Below are 19,255 nucleotides of genomic sequence, written 5' to 3' on the forward strand. Positions count from 1 at the left end.
TTAAAGACCTCCAGATATGGTGACTCCACCACCTCCCTGGGCAGCCCGTTCCAATGCCTAAGAATCCTTTCAGTAAAGAAGTTCTTCCTAACATCCAACCTAAAACTCCCCTGTCGCAACTTTCGCTCATTCCCCCTCGTCCTGTCACCAGGCACGTGGGAGAATAGACCAACCCCCACCTCTCTACAGCCTCCTTTAAGGTAACTGTAGAGAGCGATGAGGTCGCCCCTGAGCCTCCTCTTCTCGAGGCTAAACAACCCCAGCTCCCTCAGCCGCTCCTCGTAAGACTTGTTCTCCAGACCCCTCACCAGCTTGGTCGCCCTTCTCTGGACTCGCTCGAGCACGTCCATGTCCTTCCTGTAGCGAGGGGCCCAAAACTGAACACAGTACTCAAGGTGCAGCCTCACCAGAGCCGAGTACAGGGGGACAATCACCTCCCTAGACCTGCTGGCCACACTGCTTCTTATGCAAGCCAGGATGCTGTTGGCCTTCTTGGCCACCTGGGCACACTGCTGGCTCATATTCAGCCGACTATCAACCAGTACTCCCAGGTCCTTCTCCGCCAGGCAGCTTTCCAGCCACTCATCTCCCAGCCTGTAGCTCTGCTTGGGGTTGTTGCGCCCCAGGTGCAGGACCCGGCACTTGGCCTTGTTGAACTTCATGCAGTTGACCTCAGCCCATCGCTCCAGCCTATCCAGATCCTCCTGCAGAGCCTTCCTTCCCTCGAGCAGATCGACACACACACCTAACTTGGTGTCATCAGTCACAAGCGGATCCAGGATGATAACATAGTCAGTTTGGCAGCCCTGGTCTTTGCGCATAACTGTGTTGGCTGGGCTGGGAAGCACTGGAGGGGCCCTGGATAGACCAGGAGGTGGCTGGGACAGGTCAACCTGTGGACATCGCCCCTTGGACATGTCCTCCCAGTGACGTCGCCCCTCTTGTGGTTCAAGCAACCTCTCATGAACAATCACCCCACTTGATGATGGAACAATATTTTTGCCTCGTGTAGAGCTCCAAATGTCAGTCCTGGGTTGCTGCTGTTTCCTGGGGAGCCCGCCCAGTTTCCCTGTGCATTCCTTGGGACTAAGAGCACAGTCTGTGTGCCTGCCAGGTGCAGACCTGCCATCTCTTCTATTTGTCTGGGGCAAAGATAGTCCTTTTTCCCTCTTGGCCCAGCTGGGAAATGCTGAAGAGAGCATGGGCAACCCAAAAGGCCGCAGGAACTCCTCCTTCCTCTGAGGCAGCCCTCCATCAGGGCGGAGAATGCTCTCACGGACAATGCAGTCCGTTTGTGGTTGCTGTCTGTAGGAGCTGACCTCAGAGCGCAGCTCTTCATCCCTGTTTCCTGCCCTATGATACTGAATCTCGGTTATTGGAAGTTTGAAGGCCGTCAGGCCATGTGGTTGCTCATTCTTTCTAGAGAGCCCACATGTTTTTTCCACACTCTCGCTGGTGTTGATAGGAGAGAGGAATTGGTCTTCTCTTCCAGAGATGCCACGATCATCCTTCCTTGGCGTTGCTTCTTGTCCTGCTGCTTGTCCTGGAGCCGCTTTAGCCATATCAGGAACAGCTGGGGGGGCAATCGGCAAATTGTGAGGGCGAGTGAGCTGCACTCGTCTGTGAGGCAGCCCCCCATCTGGGTGAATAACGGTCTCATGTACAATGTGGTCCAGGCTAATTGAGCGGTTATACCTCTTGCCGCCTAGCAAAACAGGGAGGGAGTCTGAGCTGCAGTGGGAGAGAGGCACCAGGGCCACCGCAGCCCCATAGGGATGGGCTGCTCGGTGCTGAGGCTCACCCACGGGGGACTCACCTGGCTTCGGTACCGGTGGTTGCCGCTGCCGCCGTCCACAACTTCGCCGGAGTCGGCCGTCACCCTGTGGGCACAGAAGCACGGCACTGTGACCAACCCGGGGAGGGACCCACGGGACCCCTTCCAACATCTCCTGGCCTCCAGTCCCCCAGCCCCGAATTCCCCCACCCTCCAGGCCCCTGTACCTGTTGGCGTCGACCCCTGGAGAGCAGGGAGATCCCGGCCAGCAGAAGCATGAGGCTGGGGATGAGGAGAAACCTGCTGTCGACCGTTGCTCACAGCCAGGTACGACCGCACTGGCAGACGGGGGGTGCTGGCCGGTGCTTTCTAGGGTCACGGCCGTGAGGTCACAGACAGCACACGGCAACGCCTCTGTGAGGTCACAGCCCCCTGCCCACGTTGAAGCAGGCCGGTGCCCCTGTGCTGCATCCTGTGGGGAGCGTGGGGGACCAGGACGGCTTCCCCGGGCTCCTCGCTTGGGGCCAGGGTCTGAGCCCACTGCCCAGCTCCAGCCGTGTCGGACAGCTGCTCCTGTCCCTGACCCCAAGCTGGTTAATATGCCACACTACAGGTTCCCTTCTGATGCCATCCATCCTTTCCTGGCTTCAGCTGAGATCGGGTTTTCTTCCTAGTAGCTGGTATGGTACTGTTTCTGGGTGTAGGAAGAGAATAATGCTGATCACAGACCAATATTTTAATTATTGCGTAGCAGTGCTTACATGGAGCCAAGGACGTTTCAGCTCCTCACACTGCCCTGCCATCGAGGAGGCCGGGGGTGCACAAGGAGCTGGGAGGGGACAGAACCAGGACAGCTGACCCTAACAGGCCAAGGGATGTCTCATACTATATGGCGTCAGGCTGAAGAATAAAACCGGGTGAGTTGGCCAGGGTGTGCTGCCACTGTCCAGGGACAGGCTGGGCATTGGTCAGCAGGTGGTAAGCAATTGTGTTTTGCGTCAGTTACTTTGTATATTCTATTTTTACTACTGTTATCATCCCTTCCTTTTCTTTTACTATTAAATTGTCATTATCTCAACCCATGAGTTTTACCTTTTTTCTGGTTCTCTCCCCAATCCCACTGTTGAGGAGTGAGCAAATGGCTGCGTGGTGCTTAGCTGTCTGCTGGGTTAAACCACAACCCCTCCTTTTAGCAAACTGGTAGAAGAGCTAGAGGAATGGGGAAGCACTGTCAAGTCTCATCACCCCTGCAGTTCTCCTCTGGCGCCAGTAAAGACTCCAAATGGCCAGTGGCGACTCTCGGGAGATTATCCAGCCTTGAACACTGCCATTGCTCCTCAGGAATCACAGAATCAAAGAATGGCTGTGGTTGGAAGGGACCTGTGCAGCCTGGTCTGCTGACTCATGGATGGTAGTGGATGCCCTGGGGGTCTGTCTACCGTTGTGGAAGCAAACCAATTGGCAGCACAGATATGAAGCAGTCTGGGTTGCTGCATCGTGGCAAGACGTGCTGCCCAGACAAAAAACGCTGATGTAAAATTACAGCATTTAGATACATGTCCAAGAAGCACACCACTAAAGAACATGGGAGCAACGACCAGGTAAAGCAGCCTGCAAAAATGTGTCTCACGTAGACCTGGACTGGGAATTTAAGGATGAGCTGTTGGCTCGATGGGCCAACGAAACATCCAGACATCTAGGGAGAGATGGCACATACAGGTAGGCTCTTGATCAAGGAGTGGACCTGACCATTGAGGCCATCACACAGATCCCCCCCAACATGTGAAACAAGTGCAGCAATCAAGTGAGCTACACGAGTAGTCTCCCTGGACTAGAGGGCACTGGCTAGGTTTTTGTTAGGGTGAGGCCTGGCAGATTGTCTATATTGGACTGCTACCGTGACCCTCCAAGGAAAGCACTACAGACTCACCATAGTGAAAGCAACTAGCAGGTCGCTTGAAACATACCAAGTAAATCACACCGCTGCCCAAAACACTATCTTGGGCCTTTTAAAGCAAGTTGTACGGCATCGTGACAGCCCTGAGAGAACAGAGTCAGAGAATGGGAATCATTCCCAAAATACTCGTCTGAGCTCCTGGACCAAGAAACTGCACTGAATGGATGTCTCACAGCCCATATCATCCAGAAGCCTCCAGAAAGGTTGAGAAACATAATGGTCTGTTAAAAGCTACTGTTCCCCTGCGTTGACCATTGAGACTCCAAAGAATGAGAAACAACCTGCAGCAATAACACAGGCTCAGGCGAGGATCTCACTGAACTACCATTTTTATTGGTGATTGCAGTGGTGGCGCCCTACAAGCAAGAGCGCACAGCAGAGGTGTATCATAACCTTATATCCCACTATTACCCAATGTTTGATTCCTCCCCTGTTTCCTCACTGGCTGAGTACTACAGGTTTACAACCTACTTGACGCTTATTACTATACCATATATGTACAATTTTATTTGACCGACTTTTAAGGTCTCCTTTTTTTGTTGGTGGTGTTTTTTTGTTCTTCTTTCTTCTTTCCCCTTCTTCTCTTGTGACTAGAGGGACTTCTTCTGTCTTGAGTAGTCAGTGGGACCCTCCACTATCCACCTATCTTCTTAACACTCGGCACTGTTATACCACCGCTTCGCCTGCACAATCACTTTTGAATATGCAAGGTTAGTGGCATTTTCCCCTGCAAAACCACAACTTTCATTCCCACAAAAGGGCACGTGGCGACCCACAGATTACACAGCCCTGAATGCTGCCACTGCACTGGTTACTTTGTCTATTCCCAGTTGAACTGAGAAAGTCTATTTTTCTAATGAACAGGCCTTTCCACGGAAGGACACAGTAGACACGTAGGATGTGTTTTTTACGATTCCAACACTGGAGACAGATAGGGAGGGATCTGCTTGTACCTGGCAGGGACTACAATATGCATTTACTCACTTGCCGCAGGATTTTACGCATAGTCCTGCCATTGCTCCTGCTACACTGGCTAGAGAGCTAGAAATACAAAAAATCTTTCAAGACATTCCTGTGGTTCATAATAAAACATAATCTGTTTTGCCAAAATATGGAGCTTCCATTTCCAGGAACTAGAAGCGTACTTGTTTCTACATACCCAGGGCAAACAAGAGCAGAAAGCTGGTAAAGTAACTCAGGTCTTCGACAGATACAGGCAGGTGCAACAGAAGGAAATCAAGCAGATTTCTGCTCTTGTTTCCATGGTCCTACAAGTGGCAGGAAGATGTGATCATTGGGCAGCAATCCCCACCAACCTGAACTCATGGGCACGAAACAGGGCAAAGGGCGCTTTAGGTTATTTTACTGGCTTTCAAGAAGACAGGCCACCTGGGTGAAGAACAGAAACACAAACACAAATGCAAACTGCAGTGACCTCTGGTCAACCTCCCAGTAAACTTGCACGGATTCACCAGAACACTCTTGCCACGGTTAGGAATAATGGCATGAGAAAAGACAACGGCAAACCTATGCAGGGAAATAGAAAGTATCACAAACACTCCAGCAAAGTGCAGATAAACTTCACAAAGAGAGGTCATGTCGAGATTTCAAATAGCAATACAACACACACTGGTATTAAACCACGTGTCAGGTGCCAAAGGAGCTCTTGTTGACCTTGTACAAAAACAGCGGTTCCCATTATGTACCAAGACAAAAATAAAAAGCAGATGTAAAAAAAGAGAAGCACCCTCAAGGGAAACACCTTCTTACTGGTGGGGTGGGACCAGGCACTGGTAAAAGCTTTGAAATGTTCTTAAGGTGTTGCTCAAATACACATGCAGAGGGCTGATGACTGTAGCTGTAACCTGCATGTCTGCTCAACTAATCACTGTCGGTGCTACGATTATGTGCATAAAACGGCAGCAAGCCATCACTCAGCAAGAGGTAAAGCTGATGAAAAATGCCAAGAGAGAAAGAGCAGAGTGAAAGAGAACTTTAAAAAGGAGAAGAGCAACTCTTTAGTGTACAAAGCCAGACTGCAGAGTGAGGAAAATCTGCAGTCTTGCCTGAAGTGCAGGCTTTGGAAAGGAAGCAGCAAGAAGGGGCTGCCTGAGTGCGTGGGTCGGTCCCGCCAGGCCTGCGGATATGGCATTACTGCCCCATGACACCGGCCCTTAATAAAGCCCTTCGTTAACTGCTCATTTTAGCAAAAGTCAAGCGGTTGTGCTGACAATTCTGCCATCAAGTGGGACCAAAAGTAATAAAGAGCTCCTTCCCAGCTGAGAGGAGGCTGAGAGCAGGCCTCATGGCGGCCTGCAGCTTCCTCACAAGGGGAGCAGAGGGGCAGGCGCTGAGCTGCCAGAGGACAGCAACAGGACCGAGGGAAGGGCACGGAGCTGTGACAGGGGAGGGTGAGGCTGGGTGGTTGGGACCAGTTCTTCACTGAGACGGTGGTCACAGAATCACCGAATGGCTGAGGTTGGAAGGGACCCCTGAAGATCATCCAATTCAAAACCCCCTGCCCAGCAGGGTCACCCAGAGCACATTGCGCAGGATGGCATCCAGGCGCGTTTTTTAGAGTATCTCCAGAGAAGGAGACTCCACAACCTCTCTGGGCAACCTGTTCAAGTGCTCTGTCACCCTCACAGTAAAGAAATGCCCTCTCATATTCAGCCAGGACCTGCTGTGCTTCAGTTTGTGTCTGTTGCCCCTCATCCTGTTGCTGGGCACTACTGAAAAGAGACAGGCTCCATTGTCTCAACACCCTCCCCTCAGAAATTTAAACACATTGATGAGGTCTCTCCTCAGTCTTCTCTTTTCCAGGATTAAGAGTCCCAGTTCTGTTAGCCTGTCCTCGTACAACAGGTGCTCCAGTCCTTTAATCATCTTCGAAGCCGTCCACTGGACTCACTCCAGTATTTCTATGTTCCTGTTGTACTGGGGGCACTCGAACAGGGTCCCCAGGGATGTGGTCACAGCACTGAACCTGTCAGAGTCCATGCAGTGTTTAGACAGTGCTCTCAGACATCGGGTTTGTTTTTTTGGTCCTCTCTGGAGCCAGGAGTTGGGCTCGATGATCCAGGTGGTTCCCTTCCAACTTGGGATATTCTATGCTTCTATGGAAGCGGGAGGCCCTCGTTGGCATAGTCCGCACTAAGAGCCCTTCTCTCCCAAGCTGGTATGAGAAGAGTGGGGCTGGGCTGGGTGGGTGGGTCCTGGTGCTCCAGACATAATTACACTTTCCTTTAACAGCTCCAGGGCTTCTTCATGTCCTGCAGTCCATTCCCTGGCTGCATTTATCTTTCCTAAGTTATACAGGGATCACGCTGTGACAGCGAATCTGTGTAGTGTGGCAGACTAAGCAGCTTGGGGTGGGGAACAGGAAGTGCTGTCGGACACAGCTGGAGCTGGGCAGTGGGCTGTGACTCTGGCCCAGAGAAAGGAGCCCGGGGAACCATCCTGGTCCCCCACGCTCCCCACAGGCCACTGGACTGGTGATGGATGCCCCAAGCTCCTTCTGCTTGACCTGGTCCGGATGGAGGAGGGGTTTGGGCTTGAGGAAGCAGACACAGGGACTTTGTGGTGGCAGGGGGGCAGAACCAGCACGGGGATTTTTGGACATTGTTTATTGCAGCTGTTCCACAGACAGCTGCACTGGCCCAGGGAAGTATTGCAGCTGTACTTCTAGGCACTTTCTTGCTGTGTGAATGCAGAGCTTGCTGCGTGCATGCAGAGCTTGCTGCGCTCAGCTGCATGCCTCAGCTGCATGCTGACAGGCGCTGCAATGTGGGGTTGGCTCCTGTCCTTCCTGTCAGCCACACACAATCCTGGGGTGGGGGTGAAGTCAGTTTGGCAGCCCTGGTCTTTTTGCAATGCCATGTTGGCTGGGCTGAGAAAAGCTGGGAGGGCCATGCACAAGCCAAGAGGCTGCCAGGACACCTCCTCCCACCAATGGCGTCCCTCATCTGGGCAAAGGAGACTCTTGTGCACGATCAGCCCTATTGCTGGTGGCTGGATGCTGGAGCACACACCAGCCGCTCCCTGCTTCGTGGGCGCTGGGCGGCATGGATGCACTGGCTCTGTGGGGGCTCCTCTCTGCCAGCCCAGGGAGATGTTGCTCCAGCTCCCAGGAAAGCTCTTGCTCCTGGGGTAGCTGTAGCCACAGCAGGACAGGCTGCCCTGCTCCACCAGCTCCTCCAGGTCCTTTCATGCTGCTTGCCAGAAGTCAGGCCTCAGCGCAGCAGCCTCACTGGGCAGTGCTGACAGCACCAGCTGCTGCAGCTCCTGGATGGCCTCGATGCACTCAACACAACCAGGACGGCATTGCCCTGACCCCCACAGACGCTTGGAGCGTGGGGCACCAGGATGGCTCCCCCAGGCTCCTCGCATGGGGCCGGGATCAGTCCCCCACCTCCCCACAGGATGCAGCACAGGGGCACCGGCCTGCTTCAGCGTGGGCTGGGGGCTGTGACCTCACAGAGGCGTTGCCGTGTGCTGTCTGTGACCTCACGGCCGTGACCCTATAAAGCACCGGCCAGCACCCCCCGTCTGCCAGTGCGGTCGTACCTGGCTGTGAGCGATGGTCGACAGCAGGTTTCTCCTCATCCCCAGCCTCCTGCTTCTGGTGGCCGGGATCTCCCTGCTCTCCAGGGGTCGAGACCGACAGGTACAGGGGGCTGGAGGGTGGAAGATCTCGGGGCTGGGAGATTTGGGGCTTTGGCACTGTGGGGCCAGGAGATGTTGGAAGGGGTCCCGTGGGTCCCTCCCCAGGTTGGTCACTGTGCCGTGCTTCTGTGCCCACAGGGTGATGGCTGGTGCCAGCAAAGGTGGGGACGGAGGCAGGTAACCCTGACAGCCCCCAGGCACTGCAGGCCTCAGAAGTACATCTCCAAGGAAGGCAGCAGAGCTGAACAGGTATTGGCTAAGGTCTCCTCCTCCATCCATTCACCAGAAACGGGGAACATTGTGCACAAGAGTCTCTGCCAAGATGAGGTAATACAGTGGTGTGAGGAGCAGTTCCAATGGACTCAGAGCTTGTCCTCTGTCTGTGACAGCGTCATTCACCCAGACAAAGATTGGAGAAGCAGCTCAGGCAACCTCCCAATACGTCCTCTGAAGAAAACAGGGAGGCCTGTAGCTTGTGTAGTCTTTCTATAGCTTGTGTAGTGTTTTAGCTGAGAAAATAAGGAAAGGGAGAGACAGGTAGCCTTCAGCTAACAGAAGCAAGGAAGGTAAGGGATAAATAGTAAAAAAGAAGAAGGAGAAAACCAGCTCCAGACTGACCTCTAGTAACTTTTTGCTCATTAAGGGCCATTAGCATGTTAAAAATAACACCCATCAAAATGCTAATGCATGCCAATGTGGGACTTGGTGTCCCATCCTCCCCCCCTCTTAAGTTAGGTGAGCTGTAACAGCCAATCAAAAATAGCCAAAGAGATCGTTTTCACAAGTTTGCTGTGTGTAAATGATGGTGATTCGAGTCAGAGGCGTGCTTGCTTTGCGAAAGATCGCCAAGCGCCTGACTCTGCAGAGTTATATAATTAATTATTGAATTAAAAGACCTTCATGTGGATTCTGACTCCATGTACTTATTGGTGCAGCACACTGAGCACGAACCTACAGACCACACTGTCGTCCTCTTTGTCATCTCTCAGGACGTGTGGATTGTTAGCTCTAAGCCCACCCTTGGAAGCCCCGATCCATCTATTCCAAGCAGGAGATGGGGTTCTGATGCGAACATGGAGAGAATCGAAGTTACAACCTGAGTGGGACAGACCGTTCCAAGTGCTCCTGATTACTGAAAGGGCAGTAAGAATGGCTGAAAAAGGGGGGACTCATTATACCCGGTAAACGCATCATCTAACCCTGATATGTGAGAGACTGTCTTAACAGAGACTTCTAAGGTTAAAACAGTTAAAACTAACTCTTGTAAACCTTTAACTTCTCCTTTGAGGAATTCTTAATGAATTAATGAGTAAAAGGAATTGAATTACACAGAATTAGAGTGTTACCAGGGAACACTCCCTGGAAGTGGGAGTAAAAGAAGGGTGAGGGGTGGGGTACTGGCTATGTGGCCAGAAAGCCATGAAGGTGTTGCCCCTAGGATGGAAGGGAGTTTGCACCCTGGGGGCAATAATTCCAAACTTAACTATTATTGAAGACCCACAAAGCCCCCTTGAGAACCCATGCAGAATTAAGAGGTCCCCTGATAGTCCTCTAGTAAAAAGAAACAGGGCATTTCACAGCTTTGCAAGGTGGTTTTCACCTTGGTTAGGGGTGAGTGAATTAGAAAAAGCTATTGTAACTAACTCAGCTATAACTGAAGAACTAGAAAGGAACACTCTGGATGCAGTCCAGGCACTACAAGAGCAGGTAACAAGTTTGTCACAAAATTGTACTCCAGATTCAAATGAGAGTACATTTATTACTAACCTCACCAGGAGGAGCGTGCACTCTGACTTATGCTAGTTGCTGTAGGTATGTAGATCAAATGGGATGAATTTGATCTCAAAAATATTGGGGAAAAAACCAAGACCTTCATAAAATGGCCTAAGATGACACTTCCTAACTGTCTGGCCTAAAAAGCCAATAACTGAAACATCAGTATTTTGGCCAGAACACAGGCCTGATGAAAATTCAGGCTTTAAATTTATATGTAAACAATACAACTATAAATAAATTTATATATATAAATAAATGTATATGTAAACAATACAACAAGACTCCTTTTTTTGGAGGAGGAATCAAGTTATGCTCCCTCTAAGGGGAGTCCTCTCAGGACATTTCATCGTGCAGCTTTTGTGGTTCTCAACAGCACGTTTCAGCTGAGGATTGCTTCCTCATTGAGCTTTTCAGGTTATCTTCAGTGTGGCTCTTGAAGAGTGCTGTTCAGTGGAGCTTTTTGTGTTTTCTTCGCCTTGTGGCCCCTGAGGATTGCTTCATCGTGCAGCTTTTGGTGTTTCTTCACTGCAGCCTCTGAGGAGTGCTTTGTTGAGCAGCTTTTAGTGTCTTCATCACTTTGCGACCACTGAGTTCTTCATCATGCAGCTTTTGGGGTCCCCATACCACATGTCCCCTGAGGGGTTCTTCATCATGCGGCTTTTGGTGTTTTCTTCAGTGTGACCTGGGAGGAGTTCTGCATCGTCCAGCTTCTGGGGTTCTGTTCAGCACTTTTGCCCTGAGGAGAGCTTCATCGTGCAGCTATTTGTGTTTTCTTTACTACGACCCTGAGGAGAAGTTCATCATGCAGGTTTTCGGGTTGTGTTCACCAAGATTTCCCTGAGGAGTTCTTCATCGTGCAGCTTTTGGGGTTTCTTCACTGCAGCCTCTGAGGAGTGCTTTGCTGAGCAGCTTTGGTTGCTTTCTTCAGTGCGACTTAAGGAGTGCTTCTGCATCCAGCTTTTGGTGCTTCCTTCAGTGCCGTTCCTCTGAGGACATTTTCATCGTGCAGCTTTTGTGGTTCTCCACAGCACGTTTCAGCTGAGGATTGCTTCCTCATTGAGCTTTTCATGTTATCTTCAGTGTGGCTCTTGAAGAGTGCTGCTCAGTGGAGCTTTTTGTGTTTTCTTCACCTTGTGGCCCCTGAGGATTGCTTCAGTGTTCAGCGTTTGGTGTTTTCGTAACTGCGGATCTGAGGAGTTCTTCATTGTGCAGCTTTTGGTGTTTTCTTCATTATGGCCCTGAGGAGTTCTTCATTGTGCAGCGTTTCGTGTTTTCTTCACTGCGGATCTGAGGATTGCTTCACCATGCATCTTTTGCTGTTGTCTTCCTTACGGCTCTGAGGAGTTCTGCATTGTGCAGCTCTTGGGGTTCTCCTCACCACGTTTTCCCTGAGAGAGCTTCATTGTGCATTTTTTGGTATTGTTTTCAGCTTGTTGCCCGTGAGAAGTGCTTCATCCTCCAACATGTGGTGTGTTTTTTTCTTCCTTCAGGCCCCTGAGGATTGCATCATTGTCCAGGTTTAGGTGTTTTCTTCACTGCAGCTTTGAAGATTGCTTCATCGTGCAGCTTTTGTTGTTTTCTTCTTTGTGGCCCTGAAGATTCCTTCATCATGCAGCTTTTGGTGTTTCTTCACTGCAGCCTCTGAGGAGTGCTTTGTTGAGCAGCTTTTAGTGTCTTCTTCACTTAGTGACCTTTGAGTTCTGCATCATGCAGCTTTTGGGGTTCCCCATACCACATGTCCCCTGAGGAGTTCTTCATCATGCAGCTTTTGGTGTTTTCTTCACTACGACCATGAGGAGGAGTTCATCATGCAGGTTTTCGGGTTGTGTTCACCAAGTTTTCCCTGAGGAGTTCTTCATCGTGCAGCTTTTGGGGTTTCTTCTCTGCAGCCTCTGAGGAGTGCTTTGCTGAGCAGCTTTGGTTGCTTTCTTCAGTGCGACTTGAGGAGTGCTTCTGCATCCAGCTTTTGGTGTTTCCTTCAGTGCCTTTCCTCTGAGGACATTTTCATAGTGCAGGATTTGTGGTTCTCCACAGCACGTTTCAGCTGAGGATTGCTTCCTCATTGAGCTTTCGTGTTATCTTCAGTGTGGCTCTTGAAGAGTGCTGCTCAGTGGAGCTTTTTGTGTTTTCTTCACCTTTTGGCCCCTGAGGATTGCTTCAGCATGCAGCTTTTGGTGTTTTCTTCACTGCGGCCCTGAGGATTGCTTCACCGTGCAGCTTTTGGTGTTTTCTTCATTACGGCCCTGAGCAGTTTTTCATTGTGCAGCGTTTGGTGTTTTCTTCACTACGGATCCGAGGAGTTCTTCATTGTGCAGCTTTTGGTGTTTTCTTCATTACGGCCCTGAGGAGTTTTTCATTGTGCAGCGTTTGGTGTTTTCTTCATTGCGGATCTGAGGAGTTCTTCATTGTGCAGCTTTTTTGTTTTCTTCATTACGGCGCTGAGGAGTTCTCCATTGTGCAGCTTTTCGTGTTTTCTTCACTGCGGATCTGAGGATTGCTTCACCGTGCATCTTTTGCTGTTGTCTTCCTTACGGCTCTGAGGAGTTCTGCATTGTTCAGCTCTTGGGGATCTCCTCACCACGTTTTCCCTGAGAGAGCTTCATTGTGCATTTTTTGGTACTTTTTTCAGATTGTTGCCCGTGAAAAGTACTTCATCCTCCAACATATGGTGTGTTTTTTTCTTGTTGCAGGCCCCTGAGGATTGCGTCATTGTCCAGGTTTAGGTGTTTTCTTCACTGCAGCCCTGAAGATTGCTTCATCGTGCAGCTTTTGGTGTTTTCTTCATTACGGACCTGTGGAGTTCTTCATCGTGCAGCTTTTGGTGTTTTCTTTTCTGCGGCCCTGAAGATTCCTTCATCGTGCAGCTTTCGGTGTTTCTTCACTGCAGCCTCTGAGGAGTGCTTTGTTGAGCAGCTTTTAGTGTCTTATTCACTTAGAGACCACTGAGTTCTGCATCATGCAGCTTTTGCGGTTCCCCATACCACATGTCCCCTGAGGAGTTCTTCATCGTGCAGCTTTTGGTGTTTTCTTCAGTGTGACCTGTGAGGAGTTCTGCATCGTCCAGCTTCTGGGGTTCTGTTCAGCACTTTTCCCCTGAGGAGAGCTTCATCGTGCAGCTATTTGTGTTTTCTTCACTACGACCATGAGGAGGAGTTCATCATGCAGGTTTTCGGGTTGTGTTCACCAAGTTTTCCCTGAGGAGTTCTTCATCGTGCAGCTTTTGGGGTTTCTTCTCTGCAGCCTCTGAGGAGTGCTTTGCTGAGCAGCTTTGGTTGGTTTCTTCAGTGCGACTTGAGGAGTGCTTCTGCATCCAGCTTTTGGTGTTTCCTTCAGTGCCTTTCCTCTGAGGACATTTTCATCGTGCAGGATTTGTGGTTCTCCACAGCACGGTTCAGCTGAGGATTGCTTCCTCATTGAGCTTTCATGTTATCTTCAGTGTGGCTCTTGAAGAGTGCTGCTCAGTGGAGCTTTTTGTGTTTTCTTCACCTTGTGGCCCCTGAGGATTGCTTCAGCATGCAGCTTTTGGTGTTTTCTTCACTGCGGCCCTGAGGATTGCTTCACCGTGCAGCTTTTGGTGTTTTCTTCATTACGGCCCTGAGGAGTTTTTCATTGTGCAGCGTTTGGTGTTTTCTTCACTACGGATCCGAGGAGTTCTTCATTGTGCAGCTTTTGGTGTTTTCTTCATTACGGCCCTGAGGAGTTTTTCATTGTGCAGCGTTTGGTGTTTTCTTCATTGCGGATCTGAGGAGTTCTTCATTGTGCAGCTTTTTTGTTTTCTTCATTACGGCCCTGAGGAGTTCTCCATTGTGCAGCTTTTCGTGTTTTCTTCACTGCGGATCTGAGGATTGCTTCACCGTGCATCTTTTGCTCTTGTCTTCCTTACGGCTCTGAGGAGTTCTGCATTGTTCAGCTCTTGGGGATCTCCTCACCACGTTTTCCCTGAGAGAGCTTCATTGTGCATTTTTTGGTACTTTTTTCAGATTGTTGCCCCTGAGAAGTGCTTCATCCTCCAACATATGGTGTGTTTTTTTCTTGTTGCAGGCCCCTGAGGATTGCGTCATTGTCCAGGTTTAGGTGTTTTCTTCACTGCAGCCCTGAAGATTGCTTCATCGTGCAGCTTTTGGTGTTTTCTTCATTACGGACCTGTGGAGTTCTTCATCGTGCAGCTTTTGGTGTTTTCTTCATTACGGACCTGTGGAGTTCTTCATCGTGCAGCTTTTGGTGTTTTCTTTTCTGCGGCCCTGAAGATTCCTTCATCGTGCAGCTTTCGGTGTTTCTTCACTGCAGCCTCTGAGAAGTGCTTTGTTGAGCAGCTTTTAGTGTCTTATTCACTTAGAGACCACTGAGTTCTGCATCATGCAGCTTTTGGGGTTCCCCATACCACATGTCGCCTGAGGAGTTCTTCATCATGCAGCTTTTGGTGTTTTCTTCACTACGATCCTGAGGAATAGTTCATCATGCAGGTGTTCGGGTTGTGTTCACCAAGTTTTCCCTGAGGAGTTCTTCATTGTGCAGCTTTTGGGGTTACTTCTCTACAGCCTCTGAGAAGTGCTTTGTTGAGCAGCTCTTAGTGTCTTCATCACTTTGCGACCATTGAGGTCTGCATCATGCAGCTTTTGGGGTTCCCCATACCACATGTCCCCTGAGGAGTTCTTCATCGTACAGCTTTTGGTGTTTTCTTCAGTGTGACCTGTGAGGAGTTCTGCATCGTCCAGCTTCTGGGGTTCTGTTCAGCACTTTTCCCCTGAGGAGAGCTTCATCGTGCAGCTATTTGTGTTTTCTTCACTACCACCCAGAGGAGAAGTTCATCATGCAGGTTTTCGGGTTGTGTTCACCAAGTTTTCCCTGAGGAGTTCTTCATCGTGCAGCTTTTGGGGTTTCTTCACTGCAGCCTCTGAGGAGTGCTTTGCTGAGCAGCTTTGGTTGCTTTCTTCAGTGCGACTTGAGGAGTGCTTCTGCATCCAGCTTTTGGTGTTTCCTTCAGTGCCTTTCCTCGGAGGACATTTTCATCGTGCAGCTTTTGTGGTTCTCCACACCACGTTTCAACTAAGGATTGTTTCCTCATTGAGCTTTTCATGTTATCTCCAGTGTGGCTCTTGAAGAGTGCTGCTCAGTGGATCTTTTTGTGTTTTCTTCACCTTTTGGCCCCTGAGGATTGCTTCATCGTGCAGCTTTTGGTGTTTTCTTCATTACGGCCCTGAGGAGTTTTTCATTGTGCAGCGTTTGGTGTTTTCTTCACTGTGGATCTGAGGAGTTCTTCATTGTGCAGCTTTTGCTGTTTTCTTCATTACGGCCCTGAGGAGTTCTCCATTGTGCAGCGTTTGGTGTTTTCTTCACTGCGGATCTGAGGATTGCTTCACCGTGCATCTTTTGCTGTTGTCTTCCTTACGGCTCTGAGGAGTTCTGCATTGTTCAGCTCTTGGGGATCTCCTCACCACGTTTTCCCTGAGAGAGCTTCATTGTGCATTTTTTGGTACTTTTTTCAGATTGTTGCCCCTGAGAAGTGCTTCATCCTCCAACATATGGTGTGTTTTTTTCTTGTTGCAGGCCCCTGAGGATTGCGTCATTGTCCAGGTTTAGGTGTTTTCTTCACTGCAGCCCTGAAGATTGCTTCATCGTGCAGCTTTTGGTGTTTTCTTCATTACGGACCTGTGGAGTTCTTCATCGTGCAGCTTTTGGTGTTTTCTTTTCTGCGGCCCTGAAGATTCCTTCATCGTGCAGCTTTCGGTGTTTCTTCACTGCAGCCTCTGAGGAGTGCTTTGTTGAGCAGCTTTTAGTGTCTTATTCACTTAGAGACCACTGAGTTCTGCATCATGCAGCTTTTGCGGTTCCCCATACCACATGTCCCCTGAGGAGTTCTTCACCGTGCAGCTTTTGGTGTTTTCTTCATTACGGCCCTGAGGAGTTTTTCATTGTGCAGCGTTTGGTGTTTTCTTCACTACGGATCCGAGGAGTTCTTCATTGTGCAGCTTTTGGTGTTTTCTTCATTGCGGATCTGAGGAGTTCTTCATTGTGCAGCTTTTTTGTTTTCTTCATTACGGCCCTGAGGAGTTCTCCATTGTGCAGCTTTTCGTGTTTTCTTCACTGCGGATCTGAGGATTGCTTCACCGTGCATCTTTTGCTGTTGTCTTCCTTACGGCTCTGAGGAGTTCTGCATTGTTCAGCTCTTGGGGATCTCCTCACCACGTTTTCCCTGAGAGAGCTTCATTGTGCATTTTTTGGTACTTTTTTCAGATTGTTGCCCCTGAGAAGTGCTTCATCCTCCAACATATGGTGTGTTTTTTTCTTGTTGCAGGCCCCTGAGGATTGCGTCATTGTCCAGGTTTAGGTGTTTTCTTCACTGCAGCCCTGTAGATTGCTTCATCGTGCAGCTTTTGGTGTTCTCTTCATTACGGACCTGTGGAGTTTTCATTGTGCAGCTTTTGGTGTTTTCTTCTCTGCGGCCCTGGAGATTCCTTCATCGTGCAGCTTTTGGTGTTTTCTTCATTACGGACCTGTGGAGTTCTTCATCGTGCAGCTTTTGGTGTTTTCTTTTCTGCGGCCCTGAAGATTCCTTCATCGTGCAGCTTTCGGTGTTTCTTCACTGCAGCCTCTGAGAAGTGCTTTGTTGAGCAGCTTTTAGTGTCTTATTCACTTAGAGACCACTGAGTTCTGCATCATGCAGCTTTTGGGGTTCCCCATACCACATGTCCCCTGAGGAGTTCTTCATCGTGCAGCTTTTGGTGTTTTCTTCAGTGTGACCTGTGAGGAGTTCTGCATCGTCCAGCTTCTGGGGTTCTGTTCAGCACTTTTGCCCTGAGGAGAGCTTCATCGTGCAGCTATTTGTGTTTTCTTCACTACGACCATGAGGAGAAGTTCATCATGCAGGTTTTCGGGTTGTGTTCACCAAGTTTTCCCTGAGGAGTTCTTCATCGTGCAGCTTTTGGGGTTTCTTCTCTGCAGCCTCTGAGGAGTGCTTTGCTGAGCAGCTTTGGTTGGTTTCTTCAGTGCGACTTGAGGAGTGCTTCTGCATCCAGCTTTTGGTGTTTCCTTCAGTGCCTTTCCTCTGAGGACATTTTCATCGTGCAGGATTTGTGGTTCTCCACAGCACGTTTCAGCTGAGGATTGCTTCCTCATCGAGCTTTCATGTTATCTTCAGTGTGGCTCTTGAAGAGTGCTGCTCAGTGGAGCTTTTTGTGTTTTCTTCACCTTGTGGCCCCTGAGGATTGCTTCAGCATGCAGCTTTTGGTGTTTTCTTCACTGCGGCCCTGAGGATTGCTTCACCGTGCAGCTTTTGGTGTTTTCTTCATTACGGCCCTGAGCAGTTTTTCATTGTGCAGCGTTTGGTGTTTTCTTCACTACGGATCCGAGGAGTTCTTCATTGTGCAGCTTTTGGTGTTTTCTTCATTGCGGATCTGAGGAGTTCTTCATTGTGCAGCTTTTGCTGTTTTCTTCATTACGGCCCTGAGGAGTTCTCCATTGTGCAGCTTTTCGTGTTTTCTTCACTGCGGCCCTGAGGATTGCTTCACCGTGCATCTTTTGCTCTTGTCTTCCTTACGGCTCTGAGGAGTTCTGCATTGTTCAGCTCTTGGGGATCTCCTCACCACGTTTTCCCTGAGAGAGCTTCATTGTGCATTTTTTGGTACTTTTTTCAGATTGTTGCCCCTGAGAAGTGCTTCATCCTCCAACATATGGTGTGTTTTTTTCTTGTTGCAGGCCCCTGAGGATTGCGTCATTGTCCAGGTTTAGGTGTTTTCTTCACTGCAGCCCTGAAGATTGCTTCATCGTGCAGCTTTTGGTGTTTTCTTCATTACGGACCTGTGGAGTTCTTCATCGTGCAGCTTTTGGTGTTTTCTTTTCTGCGGCCCTGAAGATTCCTTCATCGTGCAGCTTTCGGTGTTTCTTCACTGCAGCCTCTGAGAAGTGCTTTGTTGAGCAGGTTTTAGTGTCTTATTCACTTAGAGACCACTGAGTTCTGCATCATGCAGCTTTTGGGGTTCCCCATACCACATGTCCCCTGAGGAGTTCTTCATCATGCAGCTTTTGGTGTTTTCTTCACTACGATCCTGAGGAATAGTTCATCATGCAGGTGTTCGGGTTGTGTTCACCAAGTTTTCCCTGAGGAGTTCTTCATTGTGCAGCTTTTGGGGTTACTTCTCTACAGCCTCTGAGAAGTGCTTTGTTGAGCAGCTTTTAGTGTCTTCATCACTTTGCGACCATTGAGTTCTGCATCGTGCAGCTTTTGGGGTTCCCCATACCACATGTCCCCTGAGGAGTTCTTCATCGTGCAGCTTTTGGGGTTTTCTTCACTGTGACCTGTGAGGAGTTCTGCATCGTCCAGCTTCTGGGATTCTGTTCAGCACTTTTGCCCTGAGGAGAGCTTCATCGTGCAGCTATTTGTGTTTACTTCACTACGACCAGGGAGAGAAGTTCATCATGAAGGTTTTCGCATTGTGTTCACCAAGTTTTCCCTGAGGATTGCTTCATCGTGCAGCTTTTGGGGTTTCTTCACTGCAGCCTCTGAGGAGTGCTTTGTTGAGCAGCTTTTAGTGCCTCCTTCACGTTGCGACCATTGAGTTCTGCATCATGCAGCTTTTGGGGTTCCCCATACCACATGTCCCCTGAGGATTGCTTCATTCGTCAGCTTTTGGTGTTTTCTTCATTACGGACCTGTGGAGTTATTCATTGTTCAGCTTTTGGTGTTTTCTTCTCTGCGGCCCTGAAGATTCCTTCATCGTGCAGCTTTTGGGGTTTCTTCACTGCAGCCTCTGAGGAGTGCTTTGCTGAGCAGCTTTGGTTGCTTTCTTCAGTGCGACTTGAGGAGTGCTTCTGCATCCAGCTTTTGCTGTTTCCTTCAGTGCCTTTCCTCTGAGGACATTTTCATCGTGCAGCTTTTGTGGTTCTCCACACGACGTTTCAGCTGAGGATTGCTTCCTCACTGAGCTTTTCATGTTATCTCCAGTGTGGCTCTTGAAGAATGCTTCTCAGTGGAGCTTTTGGTGTTTCCTTCGCCTTGTGGCCCCTGAGGTTTGCTTCAGCGTGCAGCTTTTGGAGTTTTCTTCACTGCGGCCCTGAAGATTGCTTCATTTTGCATCTTTTGGTGT

The sequence above is a fragment of the Anser brachyrhynchus genome, assembly GCF_964034855.1.
Source record: "Anser brachyrhynchus genome assembly, chromosome: Z".
NCBI classification, from domain to species: Eukaryota; Metazoa; Chordata; class Aves; order Anseriformes; family Anatidae; genus Anser; species Anser brachyrhynchus.